Here is a 22,264-nt window from a genome sequence, read left to right on the forward strand (position 1 = left end):
TGCGAGAACGCAGTGCGACATCCCATATCTGAAAAGGAGATTAGACTTGAAACAGTAACACTTCCTATGAAGCTACTATAAGTGCCATATACAGTGCCTTGCGAAAGTATTCGGCCCCCTTGAACTTTGCGACCTTTTGCCACATTTCAGGCTTCAAACACAGATATAAAACTGTATTTTTTTGAAGAATCAACAACAAGTGGGACACAATCATGAAGTGGAACGACATTTATTGGATATTTCAAACTTTTTTAACAAATCAAAAACTGAAAAATTGGGCGTGCAAAATTATTCAGCCCCTTTACTTTCAGTGCAGCAAACTCTCCAGAAGTTCAGTGAGGATCTGAATGATCCAATGTTGACCTACATGACTAATAATAAATACAATCCACCTGTGTGTAATCAAGTCTCCGTATAAATGCACCTGCACTGTGATAGTCTCAGAGGTCCGTTAAAAGCGCAGAGAGCATCATGAAGAACAAGGAACACACCAGGCAGGTCCGAGATACTGTTGTGAAGAAGTTTAAAGCCGGATTTGGATACAAAAAGATTTCCCAAGCTTTAAACATCCCAAGGAGCACTGTGCAAGCGATAATATTGAAATGGAAGGAGTATCAGACCACTGCAAATCTACCAAGACCTGGCGGTCCCTCTAAACTTTCAGCTCATACAAGGAGAAGACTGATCAGAGATGCAGCCAAGAGGCCCATGATCACTCTGGATGAACTGCAGAGATCTACAGCTGAGGTGGGAGACTCTGTCCATAGGACAACAATCAGTCGTATATTGCACAAATCTGGCCTTTATGGAAGAGTGGCAAGAAGAAAGCCATTTCTTAAAGATATCCATAAAAAGTGTTGTTTAAAGTTTGCCACAAGCCACCTGGGAGACACACCAAACATGTGGAAGAAGGTGCTCTGGTCAGATGAAACCAAAATTTAACTTTTTGGCAACAATGCAAAACGTTATGTTTGGCGTAAAAGCAACACAGCTGAACACACCATCCCCACTGTCAAACATGGTGGTGGCAGCATCATGGTTTGGGCCTGCTTTTCTTCAGCAGGGACAGGGAAGATGGTTAAAATTGATGGGAAGATGGATGGAGCCAAATACAGGACCATTCTGGAAGAAAACCTGATGGAGTCTGCAAAAGACCTGAGACTGGGACGGAGATTTGTCTTCCAACAAGACAATGATCCAAAACATAAAGCAAAATCTACAATGGAATGGTTCAAAAATAAACATATCCAGGTGTTAGAATGGCCAAAGTCAAAGTCCAGACCTGAATCCAATCGAGAATCTGTTGAAAGAACTGAAAACTGCTGTTCAAATGCTCTCCATCCAACCTCACTGAGCTCGAGCTGTTTTGCAAGGAGGAATGGGAAAAAATTTCAGTCTCTCGATGTGCAAGACTGATAGACATACCCCAAGCGACTTACAGCTGTAATCGCAGCAAAAGGTGGCGCTACAAAGTATTAACTTAAGGGGGCTGAATAATTTTGCACGCCCAATTTCAGTTTGATTTGTTAAAGTGAAATATCCAATAAATGTCATTCCACTTCATGATTGTGTCCCACTTGTTGATTCTTCAAAAAAAATAGTTTTATATCTTTATGTTTGAAGTCTGAAATGTGGCAAAAGGTCACAAAGTTCAAGGGGGCCGAATACTTTCGCAAGGCACTAATATATATATATATATATATATATATATAATGCATTGTGGTGCATTATGCAGTATAAGACAAATGCATTAAACATGGAAAAGTACAGTATATCTTACTAAAAAAAGGAATGATAAAATATTGAACATAACACAAGGTGTAAACTGTGGTTTCCATCTCACACCCAGTCAAACTCAGAACTAAAAGACACAAAACACATTGAATGGAAAGTCTCCATTGAGTATGCTTATGTTCAGGAATGAGCATATTCTGAACCAAGTAAACTCCCCTACCCCTGAGACAGACCAACAGATAAACTGACAGGCACCACACCTGGGTTCAAATATATTAACACTTTTGAGAATTTGATTGAGTCTGCCTGGAGTGCCAGATGGGCAGGATTTGCAGTTTTGGGGCTTTTCTATTGGTTTATCAAGCCAGGCAGGCTCAAACAGGTACAGATTTAAATTATTTTTCAAGTACTTGAAACCCAGGTCTAAAAGACACGCATACACACCAACACACCTCTCCAGTCTTGGCTTGCTTCAGATACAATGCCTAGCCCATTCCCACTCCTAGGCCTGGTCCAGAAACACTAAATCCCTAGTCTAAAGAATTCTGTTAACTTTAGCTTTAAGCTGCTAAAGATGTGCGAAAGCAGCGTTCTAGCCCAGTTTGTTGTTTACAGTTAGAAATGCCTAGAGGGCTTACACTGTCACAAAACCAGCTAATCCACTTCTAGATATACAGTGTATTCAGTGAAGTGGGACATTCTGAACCTTGCAATTGCAGATATAAAATCTTATTCAAATAGATCTCACTTTAGTGAGATCGATGCAATTCTGTAACATTGCACCCTCCTGAAAAGCCCCTCCTTAAATTCACCTTGAATTCTCAGGATCAAAGCCACCAGGCTTCCAGTCTCAGTGATGTGAGAAAGGCCATCAATTGGAGGAAAACGTCAGCAGCACCATCCCTGTAGCATATTGATTCACTCCTGAATTAGCACAGTATGGATACCCTAGCCTAGCGCAACAACCTTTGGCATACAGAAATACCCCTCAAAACTCACAATTTTTATTTTACTGTTGCTCTTTAATTATTTGTTACTTTCTTACTCAGATTTAACTGCACTGTTGGTTAAGGTCTCATAAGTGAGCATTTTACTGTAAGGCCTACCAACACCTGTTTGTATTAGGCACATGTGACTAATAACATTGTTTGAAACTGCCATGCACTATTCAGTTATTGAATAGGCTGTGTTCGTGCGAGTGTTATGATTTGTTAAGTGCGGATGCCTCATTGATAATTCAACATTAGCTACAAATAGTCCTGGAAGATGTTGTAGTAAAGGGGCAGCAGGGAATCGTAATTCTATTCATAAAGTTGTTAACATATGACACAGAAGCATAACAGAATGACCTCCCTGCTCCCTTGCAGTGAAATAAATCTAGACTAGCGTGACTGAGGTGGCTAGCTGTGGACTGAGTGTAGGGTGCGGGGGAGGTGGAAGTCACTGCCAAAGGATCAATCTGCGATAATTAGCCCCACACGGACGCAGTCTCACCTCTCACCCTCAATTCCCACGCCGCTTTGTACACAAAGGTGACTTTGGTGGGAGGGCTGCTTTCAGGACAACAGGTGACCCCTGAGAGGAAATCAACCACGCTCAGAAACATGTCCTCACTGTACAGGGTCATATAGAGTTGGGACATTGGGGAGGGAGAGGGGTGAAGTGGAGCCAAGGTTGTCCGCACTGCAGGTATGGCTTGGTGACTGCAGCCTCCCTCTCAGCCCTGTCAACAGGACCTAATGACAGTTAAGTACCCTTAGCCCGGTCCCAGATCTGTTTGTGCCATCTTTCCAACTCTTATGTTCATGCATAAATGTAGCCATATAGCACAAACATATGGGAACAGGCTTTCCTAACCCACCCATACCCTGTCAAGATTCCATGAGGCTCGGACCATCACTCTGCACTGCAGAGTCAACCACTGTTAGTACTGATGGTGCCACCGACTGCTGATAAGCGCCACAGTTTTGAATTTTGGGATATGAGCACCCAAAACCAAAGATTTGCCAAGAGCCATCACTCCAGTTTTACAAACAAAACCAGGGTCAGCACATTTAGATTGCACCTAAGAATCTGAGTCTGGGCTATGAATCCTAAAAACATGGCAGAGGAAAATTTCAAAGTAATACGTCAGACCCAATTTTCACCTAGTTTAATTTTAAACTGCATGTGCGTTTGTCAAAAAGCCATTTATAACCATGATCAGTAAGAGAATACTAGCTTTCTCTACGCGTCGCTCTACATCTAACTTCATAAACAAAGCGTCAAACCTGCTGTCTTTTCATTCAAATAAAATGTAGGGGTGCAAAGGTTTACTAAATCCATGTGTCAGTTCATTAATCGTTTGTGTCACGGTTCGGTTGATACCTCGGTTCAAAAATACATAGTGTTACAGGATACAATTTGGCATCCAGTGGTGAACCAAATATTTTATTTCTAAAGCCATTTTTTTTTTTACACCAACGGTTCTTCACAGCACTGGCTACACATAACCGAAAATAACTTCTGGACATCAGAACAGCGATTGCTCACTTTAAACTGGAAGAGGCACTACAGAGGGTAGTGCATATGGCCCAGTACATCACTGGGGCCAAGCTTCCTGCCATATAATAGGCTTTGTCAAATGAAAACCCCAAAAATGGTCAGAGACTCCAGTCACAGACTTTCTCTGCTACAGCACAGCAAGCGGTACAGGAGCGCCAAGTCTAGAACCAAAAGGCCCCTTAACAGCTTCTACCACTAAGCTATAAGACTGCTGAACAAATAATAAAAATGGCCAACGGACTATTTACATTGACCCCCCCTCCATTTCTTTTGCACACTGCTGTTTATCATCTATGCAGTCACTTCACCCTTAACTACATGTACAAATTACCTCGACTAATCTCTACCCCCCCCCCCCCCCCCCCCACACTGACTCGGTACCCCCTGTATATAGCCTCGTTATTGTTTTACTCTAGTTTATTTGGTAGATATTTTCTTAACTACTCTTGAACTACACTGTTGGTTAAGGGCTTGTAAGTAAGCATTTCACGTTAAGGTCTAAACCTTAGTGTACACTATTTGGCATGTGACAAAGTTTGATCTGATGCCAATGTGGCTATACATTGTATTTTTTTTTATAGGGACTATAGAATTGTTGTTTTCTTCCCGCAAACATTTTAATCACCACGCCATTATACTGAAATGCTACAAACTCAAAACAATTTAACCATCGATGGAAAGTATTAAATATCCTAATCTCATCAGCTTTAGCTCATTTAGCTGTTTAAAAGAGAAAGTTTAGCACTAACTTCCCGCTCAACGGAGTGGGGCTCTCAGTAATAGTAACGCCTGCCAAAGACAAGCAGAGCAGGCGGGTCGCAGCGGTGAGGCAGTGCGCCCTTGGCCCAGTTCCACAGAGTGCGGTGAGAGAGCTCCGTAATCTGTAGTAGAAAATGCTAGATTCTCATGTGAGATACTCTGAACATTTGAGACGACAGCGAGAGAGGACCAAGAGTTTTTCCCCACACCACAAGCCTCCATTTTCAGATTTCCTTGAATGGCTTGGTATGAATGCTGTCATTGTACTTCAAAGCTGACAGGACAAGAATCCTCCAATGCGCCACATGATATTCACAAGTTTGTTGAGTGGAGAAATTGGTCTGTGTCAGTCGCAGCAACCCGTGTTACGGCATTGCGTTGTGACTTAAAACGTATGGCAAACAAGGTAACGAACCATACAACTCCACGCACAAGGACTACTTAATTTACAGACATTTTTACAAAAATACATTTACTGGAAGAACCGTGCCGATGCAGTTTGGTAAAATTCTGAGACCATGTTTTCCATAAACTCTTAAATATCTGCTCCAAATTAAGAATAAAAAAAATGTCTGCAGAAAGAATGTTGTGTCAGCTATTACAAAAGTTACATTTTTTTATTTAAATACAAATAAAATGGCTTTTGTTAATTGAACCACAGTAAGTGAAGTGGGACCCTGATCTATACTACACAGAATTTCATTATGATGGCTATGAATGCCATTCTCTTCATGGTGATGTTTATTTTTTTTTTTATTTCAACTTTATTTAACCAGGTAGGCTAGTTGAGAATAAGTTCTCATTTACAACTGCGACCTGGCCAAGATAAAGCATAGCAGTGTGAACAGACAGCAACAGAGTTACACATGGAACAATAAACAAAGTCAATAACAGTAGAGAAAAAAAAGTATATACAATTGTGTGCAAAAGGCATGAGGAAGGCGAATAATTAGAATTTAGATGATTAACACTGGAGTGATAAATGATCAGATGGTCATGTGCAGGTAGAGATACTGGTGTGCAAAAGAGCAGAAAAGTAAATAACTAAAAACAGTATGGGGATGAGGTAGTTAAATTGGGTCAGTTTTATGGCGTGAGTGAAGGCTTTGTTGCGAAATAGAAAACCGATTCTAGATTTGATTTTGGATTGGAGATGTTTGATATGAGTCTGGAAGGAGCGTTTACAGTCTAGCCAGACACCTAGGTACTTACAGATGTCCACAAATTCTAGGTCGGAACCATCCAGGGTGGTGATGCTAGTAGGGCGTGCGGGTGCAGGCAGCGAACGGTTGAAAAGCATGCGTTTGGTTTTACTAGTGTTTAAGAGCAGTTGGAGGCCACGGAAGGAGTGTTGTATGGCATTGAAGCTCGTTTGGAGGTTAGATAGCACAGTGTCCAAGGAAGGGCCAGAAGTATACAGAATGGTGTCGTCTGCGTAGAGGTGGATGAGGGAATCGCCCGCAGCAAGAGCAACATTAATATATACAGAGAAAAGAGTTGGCCCCAAGAATTGAACCCTGTGGCACCCCCATAGAGACTGCCAGAGGACCAGACAACATGCCCTCCGATTTGCCACACTGAACTCTGTCTGCAAAGTAGTTGGAGAACCAGGCAAGGCAGTCATTAGAAAAACCAAGGCTACTGAGTCTGCCACGGTGATTGACAGAGTCGAAAGCCTTGGCCAGGTCGATGAAGACAGCTGCACACTACTGTCTTTTATCGATGGAGGTTATGATATCGTTTAGTACCTTGAGCGTGGCTGAGGTGCACCCGTGACCAGCTCGGAAACCAGATTGCACAGCGGAGAAGGTACGGCGGGATTCGAGATGGTCAGTGATCTGTTTGTTGACTTGGCTTTCGAAGACCTTAGGCAGGATGGATATAGGTCTGTAACAGTTTGGGTCCAGGGTGTCTCCCCCTTTGAAGAGGGGGATGACCGCGGCAGCATTCCAGTCCTTGTGGATCTCAGACGATATGAAAAAGAGAGGTTGAACAGGCTGGTAATAGGGGTTGCGACAATGGCGGCGGATAGTTTCAGAAATAGAGGGTCCAGATTGTCAAGCCCAGCTGATTTGTACGGGTCTGTTGAGAAATGCTTGTTGAAATTTGATTATCATGGATTTAAAAAAAATAAATAAAAAAATAAAACGGTGGTGACCGTGTTACCTAGCCTCAGTGCAGTGGGCAGCTGCTCTTGTTCTCCATGGACTTTACAGTGTCCCAGAACTTCAGTTAGAGCTACAGGATGCTAATTTCTGCTTGAAAAGGCTTGCCTTTGCTTTCCTGACTGACTGCGTGTATTGGTTCCTGACCTCCCTGGACAGTTGCATATCGCAGGGACTATTCGATGCTATTGCAATCCACCACAGAACGTTTTTGTGCTGGTCGAGGGCAGTCAGGTCTGGAGTCAACCAGGGGCTATATCTGTTCTTAGTTCTGCATTTTTTGAACGGAGCATGCTTATCTAAGATGGTGTTGAAGTTATTTTTAAAGAATGACCAGGCATCCTCAACTGACGGGATGAGATCAATATCCTTCCAGGATACCCGGGCCAGGTAGATTAGAAAGGCCTGCTCGCAGAAGTGTTTTAGGGAGCGTTTGACTGCGGACCCGTAGCGGATACAGGCAATGAGGCAGTGATCGATCGCTGAGATCCTGATTGAAGACAGCAGAGGTGTATTTGGAGGGCCAGTTGGTCAGGATAACGTCTATGAGGGTGCCCTTGTTTACAGATTTAGTGTTGTACCTGGTGGGTTCCTTGATGATTTGTGTGAGATTGAGGGCATCTAGCTTAGATTGTAGGATTGCCGGGGTGTTAAGCATATCCCAGTTTAGGCCACCTAACAGAACAAACTCTGGAGAGATTCATTTTTAAAATTAGAAGTACAAACTGTTTGGGTATGGACCTGGAAAGTATGACATTACTTTGCAGGCTAACTCCTCCCCCTTTGGCAGTTCTATCTTGACAGAAAGTGTTAGTTGGGTTTGGAAATCTCAGAATTTTTGGTGGCCTTCCTAAGCCAGGATTCAGACACAGCAAGGACATCAGGGTTGGCAGAGTGTGCTAAAGCAGTGAGTAAAACAAACTTAGAGGAGGAGGAGGCTTCTGATGTTGACATTCATGAAACTAAGGCTTTTTCGGTCACAGAAGTCAACAAATAAGGGTGCCTGGGGACATGCAGGGCCTGGGTTTACCTCCACATCACCCGCGGAACAGAGGACGAGTAGAATGAGGGTGCGGCTAAAGGCTATCAAAACTGGTCGCCTAGAGCGTTGTGGACAAAGGATAAAAGGAGCTGATTTCTGGGCGAGGTAGAATATATTCAGGGCATAATGCTCAGATGGTGGGGTGCGGGTACAGCGGAGGTAAGCCCAGGCACTGGGTGATAAGAGGTTGCATCTCTGGACATGCTGGTTGTAATGGGTGAGGTCACCGCATGTGTGGGAGGTGGGACAAAGCAAGTATGAAGAGTGGAATTAGGGGGTCCATTGTAAACTAAAACAATGATAACTAACCTGAACAGTATACAAGGCATATTGACATTTGAGACATACAGCGAGGCATAAAGTAATCACAGGTGGTGATTGGGAGAGCTAGCTAAAACACCACGTGAGACAACAGCTAATCAGCTAACACAACAGCAGGTAAAATGGCCATGACTAGGCAGAGCGGGTCGGATTAACTACACACAGCCTGAGTTCGCAGCTGGGGCCGACAGAAAAAGAAAAAAAATAAACAGAATGGAGTACCATGATTAGTAGGCATGAGCTATGTAGCCAGGTGATCATAGTGTCCAGGGGGCAGCAGTAGATGGAACAGGGGAACCCCACTACGCTAGCGACACAGCGTTTAAAGTTAGTAGCCCTGGGCTAGAAGGAGCGTCTGCTCCGACGGAGGCCGGATGAAAGCACAGTGGATGGAGTATTCGTCGGCAGACCAGTCGTGGTGGTGCACCGTGTCGACAGAGAATCCAAGCCAGATGGCGAAAGAGGTATTGTGGAATTTAGTTTGCTAGCCGGGAGATGTGCCTGGCTCACGGCTAACTGGTGCTAGCTTCGTGGCAGTGGCGTTTGCCACTATATCCAATCGGTAGCAGCGGTGATCCGGTGCCAAGGTCCAGAGTTTACAGTAAGGATCCGGTGGAGTTTTGGGCTCGAGCCATGTATGAGTGGGGTTCGGGTGAACAGCTGAGTAGGCCGGAAGGTGGGCCTAAGGGAAAAGCTTCGGTACTGGGTGCCACGGTGAGTGAAAGCTAGCTGCGAGCTAGCTAGCTGCGAAGATCAGAAGTAGTGGTCCAGGAATTACAGCAGGAATCCGGTGTTGTTGTGGAGAGACAGTCCGATATTGGTAGACAAGCAATATTGGTAGACAGGCGAGTATTATCCAGGCTAAAAACAGGGCTGGTATCTGTGCAGAACGTAAAAGCCGCTAGCAGTGGCTAACAATGACTAAATAGCTTTTAGCTAATTAGCTAGTTAGCTTCTGGAGATTCTTTAATGTGTTCTAAAATTGATTCCGTATCACATTGAGTGAGGCAGGTTACCGGAAGGTATAATCGAATAAAATAAAAATCGAGAAGAGATTGAAATACTGTATATATATACACATACACAAAAAAAATACAAAAGTACACGAAAGGACAAAACAAACACGTCTTCACTGCTACGCCATCTTGGACATGTATCCTAAATAGGTACACCAAGCTAGAAGTAGGCAATATCCCCTTTGTATATGTGGGTATTATTCTACACATTCTGTATTATTTTAATGAGCTCCACTAAACAAAAATGGTTGGTCCAGACCAAATCTGTACCAATATTTGATGTCCAAACGTGTGACTTCTAAGTACAGCACAGTAGAGCAAAGCAGAGTATACACACAGTAGTGTAATCCACTTGTGTGCGCTAATGTACTAAACGAGACAGTACAGTACTAAACCCTTTACTGTACTCTGTGCTTCACAATACTCTACTTTTCTTTACTGTACTCTGCAAACTTGTGAAACAGACATCTATGATTGTTTCAGATTAGGTCCGGTCCAAATCTGAATGGACGTCTGTTTGGACCAAATGAAGGCCGGTCCTGACAACTGTGGACGTTAAAATCAAGGCCAGGGCAGATTGACCAAATTTTAACATCCATGGACGTCCGGTGTCAGTCAGTGCACAGTGGGTGAGGATGCTGGTTAAATGGAAAGGTGCTCATGGGAGGACTACAATCTACACCATCACAATAAATCCATTATTTATTTTAGGAAAATTCTAAAGAAGCTGTAGCCCATTTCAGAAGAACAGAATAGCATATTCTGAGTTTAACTTATGTTAGGCCCCGATCTGGCTGTGGGCTACACTAGTTAATTTAGCAGACAAGGTTTGCTTAGAATTCTGTGGCACTAATTTACAGTATGAGGAATACAATTAAACACAGCTGAATAGAAAGGATATTTTCTCCAAATGATTTCCGAGGGAGCGCACACATGCGGCTATTCTGTGTTGCGCAATTAACGAAAGAAACCGGTCCTCCTACTGGCTTCATTTAGAGTTCTTTATGAAACTTCAGTTGTGATACAAACATTAGGCTATACGTTTAGATGTTTTTTTTTTTTAATACTTAGAGCCTGCATGATGCGACTAATGATGATTTGAAGAAAGGCATGAGCTCTGCTTCTTGCGCAGGCTGCACACACTTCAGTCTCATTCACAATTTAACAAGCACTTGATAATATTCTCACCAATCAGACTATTCTTAATTTAATATGGTCCTTACATATAGCCTATGGATAGATTTTTAAAATGTATTTAGAATGGCTTAAACAAATGGAATCCGTAGCCTATACTCAAATAACGAATGAGGTTACGTTTTTCATATGTAAGCATAGGCAGCGCATGCATAAGGCTAGAAGAAGCTTTTCCTAAAGTAAATTGAATTTTTTTAAAGTGCCAAAATTATATAGCCTAATCCAGTCTACACAGATGTAAATAAAGTATTCAAAATAGGCTACGAAAGCATGATTTGGCCACAGAGAATCATTCAATTATTTTAAAAAAAGTTATGGATTGTTTTAAAATCATATTGTACACAGGTCAGAAGGAAATGCAGCAGACGCAATCTGCCCAAATTGGGGCAGGTCTAGGGTTTCTAGGATAATGGTGTTGATGTGAGTCAGGACCAGCCTTTCAAAGCACTTCACGGCTTCAGATGCGAGTGCTACGGGGTCGGTAGTCATTTAGGCAGGGACTATGGTGGTCTGCTTGAAACATGTTGGTATTACAGACTCGGACGGGGAGAGGTTGAAAATGTCAGTGAAGACACAAGCCAACGCATGCTCAGAGTACACGTCCTGGTAATTCGTCTGGCCATGCGGCCTTGTGAATGTTGTTTAAAAGGTCTTGCTCACATGGCTACGGAGAACGGGATCACAGTCTTCCGGAACAGCTGATGCTCTCATGTCACTGGGCAGCTCTCGGCTGTGCTTCCCTTTGTAGTCTGTAATAGTTTGAAAGCCATGCGCCTTGAAAGCAGCAGCTCTACCCTTTAGCTCAGTGCGAATGTTGCCTGTAATCCATGACTTCTGGTTGGGGTATGTACAAGGTCACTGTGGGGACGACATCGTCGATGCACTTATTGATGAAGCCAATGACTGACATGGTGTACTCAATGCCATCGGAAAAATCTTGGAACATATTCCAGTCTGTGCTAGCAAAACAGTCGTGTAGCTAAGAAGCTGCTTCATCTGACCACTTTCTTATTGACAGTGGTCACTGGTGCTTCCTGATTTAATATTCCACCTAGTTTCTCAGAAACGTGGTAATTAACTACAATAACCATAATCCATTGCTTCGGTTTCTGGCTGACGAAGATGGATCAGACGGGAAGAGAGTGAAACCTCTGCAAAATCTGTCCTAAATAAGCCCAATGTGTTTCATCGGATGTAAGCTTGTTGCCTGCCTTCCCACCTTTGGGACCACGGCCCCCATTGTTATGTCGGCAACATGAGCATCTCGTCATTATACACAGATCTCTGGACAGATACAGACCGCATGAGAGGAATGTACACAACGAAAAAGGGACAATTTGAAAGTATGCCTTATGTACTTTGAACTAGTCAAATGATTGTCAGACAGCTCTGAAGCATAGTCTACTTAGGCAGGCTAGCTAAATAGGATGCCTAAAGACAGTACCGTATGGGGAGTGAATAGATAAGGTTAGGTCTGACTGGCAGACTGTTACTGCCTGAGCAGAGATTAGATTTAATGTTTTAAATGATATTGAAACCAAACAGACCTAAAAAATAAAAGCACTAAATCCCTCAACACTACTTTGTGATCCTCAAACAATGATATCCTCAGGGCATTGGATTCTCATAGCAACCGATGGATTCCCATATATTATCAGTGCACAGAAGTCTTTCAAATGATGCCCAACGAAGAGAAGACTGTGCTTCTGTGTCTGGACCCTTCTAGAACATGACATTTCCATACAAAATATAGATTGTGGTAAAAAAGAAGTTTAAAAGGGCAATCTATAGTTAAAACAGTAAAGTCTTCACCCCGCCAGTGTTTTGAAAGTGAGAGATACAGTTGAAAGTCGTAAGTTTACATACACCTTAGCCAAATACATTTAAACTCAGTTTCACAATTCCTGACACTTACTCATAGTAAAGAGTCCCCGTCTTAGGTCAGTTAGGATCACCACTTTATTTTAAGAATGTGAAATGTCAGAATAGAGAATTATTTCAGCTTTTATTTATTTCATCACATTCCCAGTGGGTCAGACGTTTTCACATTCAATTAGTATTTGGTAGCATTGCCTTAAATTGTTAAACTTGGGTCAAACATTTTGGGATGGCCACTCCAATACCTTGACTTTGTTGTCCTTAAGCCATTTTGCCTCAACTTTGGAAGTATGCTTGGGGTTTGAAAGACCCATTTGCAACCAAGCTTTAACTTCCTGACTGATACCTTGAGATGTTGCTTCAATATATCCACATAATTTTCCTACCTCATGATGCCATCTAGTTTGTGAAGTGCACCAGTCCCTCCTGCAGCAAAGCACCCCCACAACATGATGTTGCCACCCCCATGCTTCATGTTTGGGATGGTGTTCTTCAGCTTGCAAGCCTCCCCCTTTGTCTTCCAAACAGAACGATGGTAATTATGGCCAAACAAGGACCTTTCTCCAAAAAAGTACAATCTTTGTCCCCATGTGCAGTTGCAAACCGTAGTCTGGCTTTTTCAAATGGCGGTTTTGGAGCAGTGGCTTCTTCCTTGAGGACTTTCATGTTACGTCAATATAGGACTCGTTTTACTGTGGATATTAGATACTTTTTTACCCGTTTCCCCCAGCATCTTCACAAGGTCCTTTACTGCTGTTCTGGGATTGATATGCACATTTCGCACCTAAGCACGTTCATCTCTAGGACACAGAACACATCTCCTTCCTGAGTGGTATGACGGCTACATGGTCCCGTGGTGTTTATACTTACCTACTACGGTTTGTACAGGTGAACATGGTACCTTCAGGTGTTTGGAAATTGCTCCTAAGGATGACGCAGACTTGTGGAGGTCTACCATTTTTTTCTGAGGTCTTGGCTGATTTCTTTTGATTTTCCCATGATGTCAAGCAAAGAGGCAATGAGTTTGAAGGTAGGCCTTGAAATACATCCACAGGTACACCTCCAATTGACTCAAATGATGTCAATTAGCCTATCAGAAGCTTCTAAAGCCATGACAACATTTACTGGAATTTTCCAAGCTGTTTAAAGGCACAGTCAACTTAGTGTATGTAAACTTGACCCAATGGAATTGTGACAGTGAATTCTTAAGTGAAATAATCTGTCTAAACAATTGTCTGAAAAATGACTTGTCATGCACAAAGTAGATGTCCTAACCGACTTTCCAAAACTATAGTCTGTTAACAAGAAATTTGTGGAGGGGTTGAAAAACAAGTTAATGACTCCGGAGAGATGTTTATTCCTGTCGGCACAACGTACAAAGAATCCAAGTGGCTGTATCGACTCCGACAGCAACAAGTCATTTTCTGTGAAACAGAGTATGTTACAATCCCTGATGTCTCACTGGAAAGCAACCCTTGCCCTAATTTCATCTACCTTTGTTATCTAGAGACAGTCGCAAGAAATACACGCGAAAGCGGTGGGTGGTGTGCGCGCCTTCAAAGTCTGACCAGAAGACTGCTCCGTCTACATCTTCTCTGGGGGCGTTGTTTTGGATCAGCCTCTGGAATCATCTCAAATTCCCTGGGTAGTCCGGACAAAGGATCCGCTTCGGAACAGTCGTATTCCTAGTCATAGTGCTGGTAAGTTGACACCGCTCAGCTATCTAATTCTTCCCAGCTCTATGTAACAAGATTCTGGGCTAACAATGTAAGAAATAATACATTTAAAAAAACAAAATACTGCAAAGTTTCCTAAGGACTAGAAGCGAAGCAGCCCTCCGTCGGCACCATTTTGCGGCACATTTGGAGAGATTTTTTATTTTACCTTTATTTAACTAGGCAAGTCAGTTAAGAACAAATTCTTATTTTCAATGACAGCCTAGGAACAGTGGGTTAACTGCCTGTTCAAGGGCAGAACGACAGATTTGTGGAGGGGTTTGAACTTGCAACCTTCCGGTTACTAGTCCAATGCTCTAACCACTAGGCTACCCTGTCGCCCCACCTGATGTAACATAGGCAAATACAAACTAGACTTCGTAGCAGAATACCTTTGTAATATATAGTAAAAGCCATGTGAAGATCTTCTGTAGAAGTTGCCACATGGCTGTCAGTCAACACATCCGTTCATATCTGCATTTGACATGAATTCAAAGACATGAACGCATGCTACTAAAAAAAAAGTTCCATAGGGGTTGGTTTCAGACCAGATCTAGGACCTTTAGGCAAAAAAAGCTAGGGTGGGATTGGGAACCAGGCAACAGGTGGCACACAGCCTGGCTGGATGATGAATGGGTGTAAACAGGGACCAGTTCAGGATGGTGCAACGTTACAGAAACGTTCATATATAAAAGCGTTGAGTAGAACAGATATGGTTGTCTGTCAAGTAGAATAAGAATCCATGTTACCTGTATTTGTTACACTTCTATCTGCGACATTGTGAACATTTCACCTCACTGAAACACATCACAGGTGACCCCTTCCATGTGTTCCATAAGTGCCAGCTGCCTACTTTTAAGGCATCTACTTAATTGACTAACAAATTGGTGCACATCAGATGCAACTAAATCTGATTTTGAAGGGCAAACATTTTTGCAGGGGGGCATGCCACCACTCCCCCTTAGCTGGCAACTTTTTTTATATAATGCAGACTACTACAGAGTTTCAGGAACACACTGCCCCTGGGGGTTGTAGTCAATAAGAGACATTCGCCTTTCACCTAAACCTGACCGTCTTTATCAGCAGTACTGTAATCCACTGACAAAAATACTCTCCCCTTTGTAGTATATGAAAAAATGCAACTCCATATGATAACCACACGGCAGACCAATCCAGTGAAATAGGGTTCACATCTCAAGAATATTGTCAACAGGAGAGGCAGTTAAAACCAGCGCACTCAGTAAGTCAATGTCAAAAACAGACGCCAGGCAACATTCCACACAATTCCTCTGTGGTTGTCTGCTGTGCCACATTGAGCCAGGTATAGGCCTAGCTTATAAACGTCAAACGTTCAGGTGTTCTACCCAACCAAGTTTCAAAGGCACTCGTCATTATTTGAACTTGGGCTTAATAAGTAGGCTACAACCATTGGTAACAAGTGTACGTCTTTGAAATAGCTGTGAACTTGCAGCCACCCTGAGCAGGGTTAAGAAAGTGTGCATTACAGATTTCTGGCAAAGAACATTGACGATTTAGTAACACCAATAGGTCTAAATCTTTGCCACCTGTATGTACTAAGCTTAACGCTTATGAACTGTTTAGCAAGACCAAAAATAAACCTTCCTTTGAAAAAGTTACCAAGACCGGAGTAGGCCAAATGCAGCATTAATATACAACAAGCTACTCCATGAAAATATATTGCTACATTGCAATTAACAGAACCTGATCACTTCAACGGGTATCACCCTTTCCATTTAAAAGCAACGTGATAAAAAATGACTGTTAATCCCAAAATCAAATCAAAAGTATTTCCTTTTCGGAGTAGCCTATAGTTTTTGCTTTACTAATGGAAATAGTATTTTATATTGCTTGTTTAAATCGGGTTTTTTTTAAAGCATAAGAATATTTTTCGACAATCACTGATAGCATCTCAGCAAACAGTCTCGATACAAATGACAAGGCAGGGGATGCCGCAGCACGAGTTTGACAATGGATACATTGTATCATTTTAAACTTGTATTACAATATTAGCTAACTAACAACGGCGTCATTCGGGCTCTTTTCACAAGTCCTAACAGCGCGCATCACGCTAATAAACGTTTCGAAACAAAGTTGAGTGTCGCACAAAACGTACTATTTCCTCATACGACCTTTTTCCTTCAACCTCTTCCACTAGACTGCCTCGGATATTTCGTTTTACAATTTGAAAAAGTTATACAGGACATAGCTATTTTAATGACTACGTGTTGATTCACCAAGCACGTTACGAAATAGGGAACGCCTGTAAAAGAGAACTATTGTTTTCGTGATGTTTCGAGTATAGGCCTACGTCTTAAAATCCGTACACTATCCAGCCTGCGATATCACGTAATCTGTATTGATAATATGATGGAGGTTATCTACATTTACAAACGAATGAATCCACCAGACATCTACACCTTTTGAGAATTGAGCGATTTATGGTGACTGGTGGGGTTTTTAATGACCCAGTTATCAATGTTATTGCGCTAAAATCTCAATGTATTCATTATTTTTTTACATAGTTATTGAGCAAACCTGGAACAATATAATTGAATAGGCAAAGCATAAAGTTAAACAGCCAACAAACCTGTGTCAAGCAGCCTCCTAGGAGTGAACCATTCAGAATCTTTAAAGTGGATGTAGCGCTAAACAGTGCATCTCACCGGTAAAGCAGCTGCTTGGCCAATCAGTGATGCTGTCTAATATATATTTTTTTCTCCCATATATTTTCAAAGGCGTGTTTTCATTGGTCAATTTCTATTGAACGTTAACGTACACCCACATTTTTTTGCACATTCCATCACACTTCATTTACGTCACATTATTCAATACACATTCAATCACCAAAAGATTTTCAGATCATATTTGATCAAACCACTTGAATTAGTTTATTAAAGATGCTTTGACTGCAAATTTGTTCAGACAAGTTCAATTTTGTTCCAAGTTCAATTTCAACGCAATCTTTATCAAAGCAATTCATGTAACCTAGGATTTTATTACATTTCTTGTTGTTTTTGACAGCACAGTTTTGCCACATTATCAGACAATCGCTAAATTTTATCAGCATATCGAATGCACGACCCAGGCTGGCAAAATTCTGGATCATTGTTACTCTAACTTCCGCAACACATTCAAAGCTCTCCATCGCCCTCCTTTCGGGAAATCTGACAACTACTCAATTTTGTTTGCCTATAGCCAGAAACTGAAACAGGAAACGCCCGTGCTCAGGAATGTTCAGCGCTGGTCTGACCAATCTGATGCCACGCTTCAAGATTGCTTCGATCATGTGGACTGGGATATTTTTTATTTTATTTCACCTTTATTTAACCAGGTAGGCTAGTTGAGAACAAGTTCTCATTTGCAACTGCGACCTGGCCAAGATAAAGCAAAGCAGTTTGACACATACAACAACACAGAATTACACATGGAACAAACAAACATACAATCAATAATACAGCAGAAAAATCTATATACAGCATGTGCAAATGAGGTAGGATAAGAGAGGTAAAGGCAATAAAGAGGCCATGGTGACAAAGTAAATACAATATAGCAATTAAACACTGGAATTGTAGGATGTGCAGAAGATGAATGTGCAAGTTGAGATACTGTGGTGCAAAGGAGCAAGATAAATAAATAAATACAGTATGGGGATGAGGTAGATTGGATGGGCTATTTACAGATGAGCTATGTACAGGTGCAGTGATCTGTGAGCTGCTCTGACAGCTGGTGCTTAAAGCTAGTGAGGGAGGTAAGAGTCTCCAGCTTCAGAGATTTTTGCAGTTCGTTCCAGTCATTGGCAGCAGAGAACTGGAAGGAGAGGCGGCCAAAGGAAGAATTGGCTTTGGGGGTGACCAGTGAGATATACCTGCTGGAGCGTGTGCTACGGGTGGGTGCTGCTATGGTGACCAGTGAGCTGAGATAAGGCAGGGCTTTACCTAGCAGAGACTTGTAGATGACCTGGAGCCAGTGGATTTGGTGACGAGTATGAAGCGAGGGTCAGCCAACGAGAGTGTACAGGTCGCAGTGGTGGGTAGTATATGGGTCTTTCTTGACAAAACGAATGGCACTGTGAAAGACTGCATCCAGTTTGCTGAGTAGAGTGTTGGAGGCTATTTTGTTAATGACATCGCCAAAGTCGAGGATCGGTAGGATAGTCAGTTTTACTAGGGTAAGTTTGGCGGCTTGAGTGAAGGAGGCTTTGTTGCGGAAAAGAAAGCCGACTCTAGATTTGATTTTAGATTGGAGATGTTTGATATGAGTCTGGAAGGAGAGTTTACAGTCTAGCCAGACACCTAGATACTTATAGATGTCCACATATTCTAGGTCGGAACCATCCAGGGTGGTGATGCTAGTCGGGCGTGCGGGTGCAGGCAGCGAACGGTTGAAAAGCATGCATTTGGTTTTACTAGTGTTTAAGAGCAGTTGTAGGCCACAGAAGGAGTGTTAAAGCTTGGTCACAAATGGGTCTTCCAAATGGACAATGACCCCAAGCATACTTCCAAATTTGTGGCAAAATGGCTTCAGGACAACAAAGTCAAGGTATTGGAGTGGCCATCCCGAAATGTTTGACCCAAGTTAAGAAATGAAAGGCAATGCTACCAAATACTAATTGAGTGTATGTCAACTTCTGACCCACTGGGAATGTGATGAAAGAAATTAAAGCTGAAATAAATAATTCTCTCCAATATTATTCTGACATTTCACATTCTTCAAATAAAGTGGTGATCCTAACTGACCTAAGACAGATCATTTTTACTGGGATGTCAGGAATTGTGAAAAACTGAGTTTAAATGTATTTGGCTAAGGTTTATGTAAACTTCCGACTTCAACTGTATGTGGTTGCAAAGGGTCTTAAGTGTCTTAACAGCTCGATTTTCCAAGGCAGGTTACTCTGAGAGGAGGCCAATCCAGAAATCTGGCAGTGGCTTCTGATTAAAATAGATTTTCACAGAACTGCTTGTTGCAATTTTCGGTTCAGATTTCGGTGGACTGGAGGCAGGGCATGAAAAGGATAACAAATCCAGTTGTTTGTGTCATCTGTTTCGGGAAGGTACCTGCGTAATTGCGCACCCAACTCACTCAGGTCCTTCGCTATATCACATTTGACATTGTCCGTAAGCTTGAGTTAATTTGCGCACAAATCATACATTGATGGAAAGACCTGTGTGTTGTCCTTTTTAATGCAGACAGAGAAGAGCTCCAACTTCTTAATCATTGCCTCAATTTTGTCCCGCACGTTGAATATAGTTGCGGAGAGTCCCTGTAATCCTAGATTCAGATTCTTCAGGCAAGAAAAAACATCACCCAGATAAGCCAGTCGTGTGAGAAACTCGTCATCATGCAAGCAGTCAGACAAGTGAAAATTAGGGTCAGTAACGAAAACTTTAAGCTTGTCTCTCAGAAACATGTCAATACTTTGCCCCTTGATAACCAGCGCACTTCTGTATGTTGTAAAAGTGTTACATGGTCGCTGCCCATATCATTGCATAGTGCAGAAAAAACACGAGAGTTCAGGGGCCTTGCTTTAACAAAGTTAACCATTTTCACTGTAGTGTCTTAAACGTCTTTCAAGCTGTCAGGCATTCCCTTGGCAGCAAGAGCCTCTTGGTGGATGCTGCAGTGTACCCGTGTTACCACTCCACTATGTCTCCCTGTCATGGCTTTTGCACCATCAATACAGATACCAACATGAGCAGCAGCTATATACGGACCGTTAGTGGAATTCCCGCGAGAGAGTAACGGTTAATGTGACTGGATGTTTATTATTTGACTAGGCTACCTGTATTTGACATTGTGTTGTTATTTCGCTGAACACTAGATGGTTTTATTTTATTTTTGGCAGTGAAACGAGGCTACACAGGTGAGGAAAAAAAACTCACCCAAATGTATAGCCCCGTTGTAAAACATCAATGGACTGTTTGAAAATGTGAAGAAAAAAAAAATTATTGTTTCAAAAACCTTTTTTTTAATGTGAATCACATTTTTATTTGGCGCACCCCAACAACATTGCGCGTACCTCAGGTACGCGCCACAGTGTCCAGATCTCAAATTCAATAGAGCAATTGTGGCGTGTCGAGTAATGGAAGCAAGCATTCAACAAAAGAGCACAGAGAAATCTGAGGGAGCTGGTGACATTCCCTAGGATTGGTCAACAACATTCCGAGCAGGTGCCTCAACCAAGCCAATGGCTGATCCTGATGATGGGGAATGAATGTAAAGTAAAAAATGTACTATTGCACAAATACGTACATTAAGGGCAGATTAAAAACAAATCTGAGTACAAGCAAAACAACACTGGATGTCTGAGAAAAGGATGTTCCATGTCCACCTGTTTTATGAAATAATACAATAATAATAATAATAATGTATGCTATTTAGCAGTCTTACAGTCATGCATACAATTTTTTACGTATGGGAGAACCCAGGAATTAAACTCACTATCCTGGCGTTGCAAAAGCCATGTTCTACCAACTACTAGCCGCAGAGGACCGAACATAAAGGACAGTACAAAAATAGCAAATAAAAGTTTAGTGAAAGAATACGTATGTGTGTAGTAATAGTGTAGATGAAGACAGTTTCATAATTGTTATTTGTTTTTGGTGTTTTATCCATTACTGAAGGTGCCAATTTGGCTTCTGCACTCAAAAAATGAGGGGTTCAAGAAGGGTTCTTCTAAGATCCTCAAAGTTCTTTGAAGAACCTTAAGGTTCTTGGCACTGAAAAGTGCCCCAAAAGGTTCTTCCAAGAACCCCATAGGAGGTGGGGTTCATCAAGGAACCTCCAGTTAGGTTCTTGCAGGAACCTAACTGCCCAACTGAAACATTTGGATTTGAATTTGAAAGGACAGCAGGTGCAGGTACTTAACTGAAACATGTAAAGATCTACTCAATTTAAGGTAAGGCTTGTACCTTGTATGATCTAAATTGATATTGTTTCCTATTTGTGCAAATCTTTCTAAAACTGAAAATGGACACAATTCCATGGATATCAATCAACAAAGAGGTAAGAATATGTACTGCAGGCTATACAAATATGTTGAAAGCTAGCTGTATTGGGTGCAGATGACTGAACTGATCACTTTTGTGTCTGTGTCTGCAGGTATACTGACGAGGAGGCATACAAAGGTACGTATGTCAACTGGTATTGGTATGTTATGCAGATCACATTACCATCCTCCTCCCTTACCTCTTCAATTAATATCCTATAGGCCTCTACATTATAGACAAGGTATGTCCATAATACAGTTTTTTTCATTCACATTTACCACACAAACCAAGGTATGAATACTGTCGTGTGCATGTTTTGTTAATCAATCACCATGCACCATCTTCATCTACACTATTACTACGCATCTACACACATACACATAAAGGGTTCTTCAAATAACTTTAACAGTTTCAACTTGAATAACCCCTAACAAATACTCCAGGAACCTTTTATTTTTAGATTGCTGTGCAAAGCTGGGTAAATCTGGCCAATAGTTCTGTGCAGAACCCAGTCTGCAGCCACAACCGCAAAGTAATAAAGCAATCCACTACTAGATCCCATCTCTCATTTTTTCCCACTTGGGAAAAACGGTAGGCTGAAACGGACTGGCCATAAGCAGTTCAGGTAAAAGGGGAAAACATGGGCTGATGTGGCAGTAGGACTACATGCTCTACCCCTTTAAGCTGATGACAAACAATAATTATGAACATAATGGATTGGATTGCTATAGTGCTTTTCCACCAGGTGCTCAATGCACTTTGAATTGAATGGGCGTCAACTCAACTCATCCACCACCAAGGTCTGCCTTCTTATGACAGACAAGTATAATGTCTACAATGTATTTATGCTTCCTATTGTGGTTTTAACTGGAAAGGGTTCATTCTGTAA

At 42.0% G+C, this 22,264-nt stretch overlaps 1 protein-coding gene across 3 annotated transcripts in view; it reads right to left on the minus strand.

Moving 5' to 3' along the window:
- Window positions 1-17,137, minus strand: part of LOC110497495 (long-chain-fatty-acid--CoA ligase 1) — a 64,288-nt gene extending 47,151 nt beyond the window's left edge. The window contains exon 1 of one of the 3 annotated variants that reach the window (XM_021573626.3): window positions 16,977-17,137. The gene's annotated coding sequence lies outside the window, so the exon portion shown is untranslated. Of the gene's footprint in view, window positions 1-16,502; window positions 16,636-16,976 lie in introns of those variants that run through there. The other 2 variants (XM_090210775.1, XM_036954462.2) reach the window with 2 other exon arrangements.
- Window positions 17,138-22,264: the final 5,127 nt, after the last annotated feature.

Source organism: Oncorhynchus mykiss, chromosome 19 (genome assembly GCF_057628025.1).
Source record: "Oncorhynchus mykiss isolate SJ-2025 chromosome 19, ASM5762802v1, whole genome shotgun sequence".
NCBI classification, from domain to species: Eukaryota; Metazoa; Chordata; class Actinopteri; order Salmoniformes; family Salmonidae; genus Oncorhynchus; species Oncorhynchus mykiss.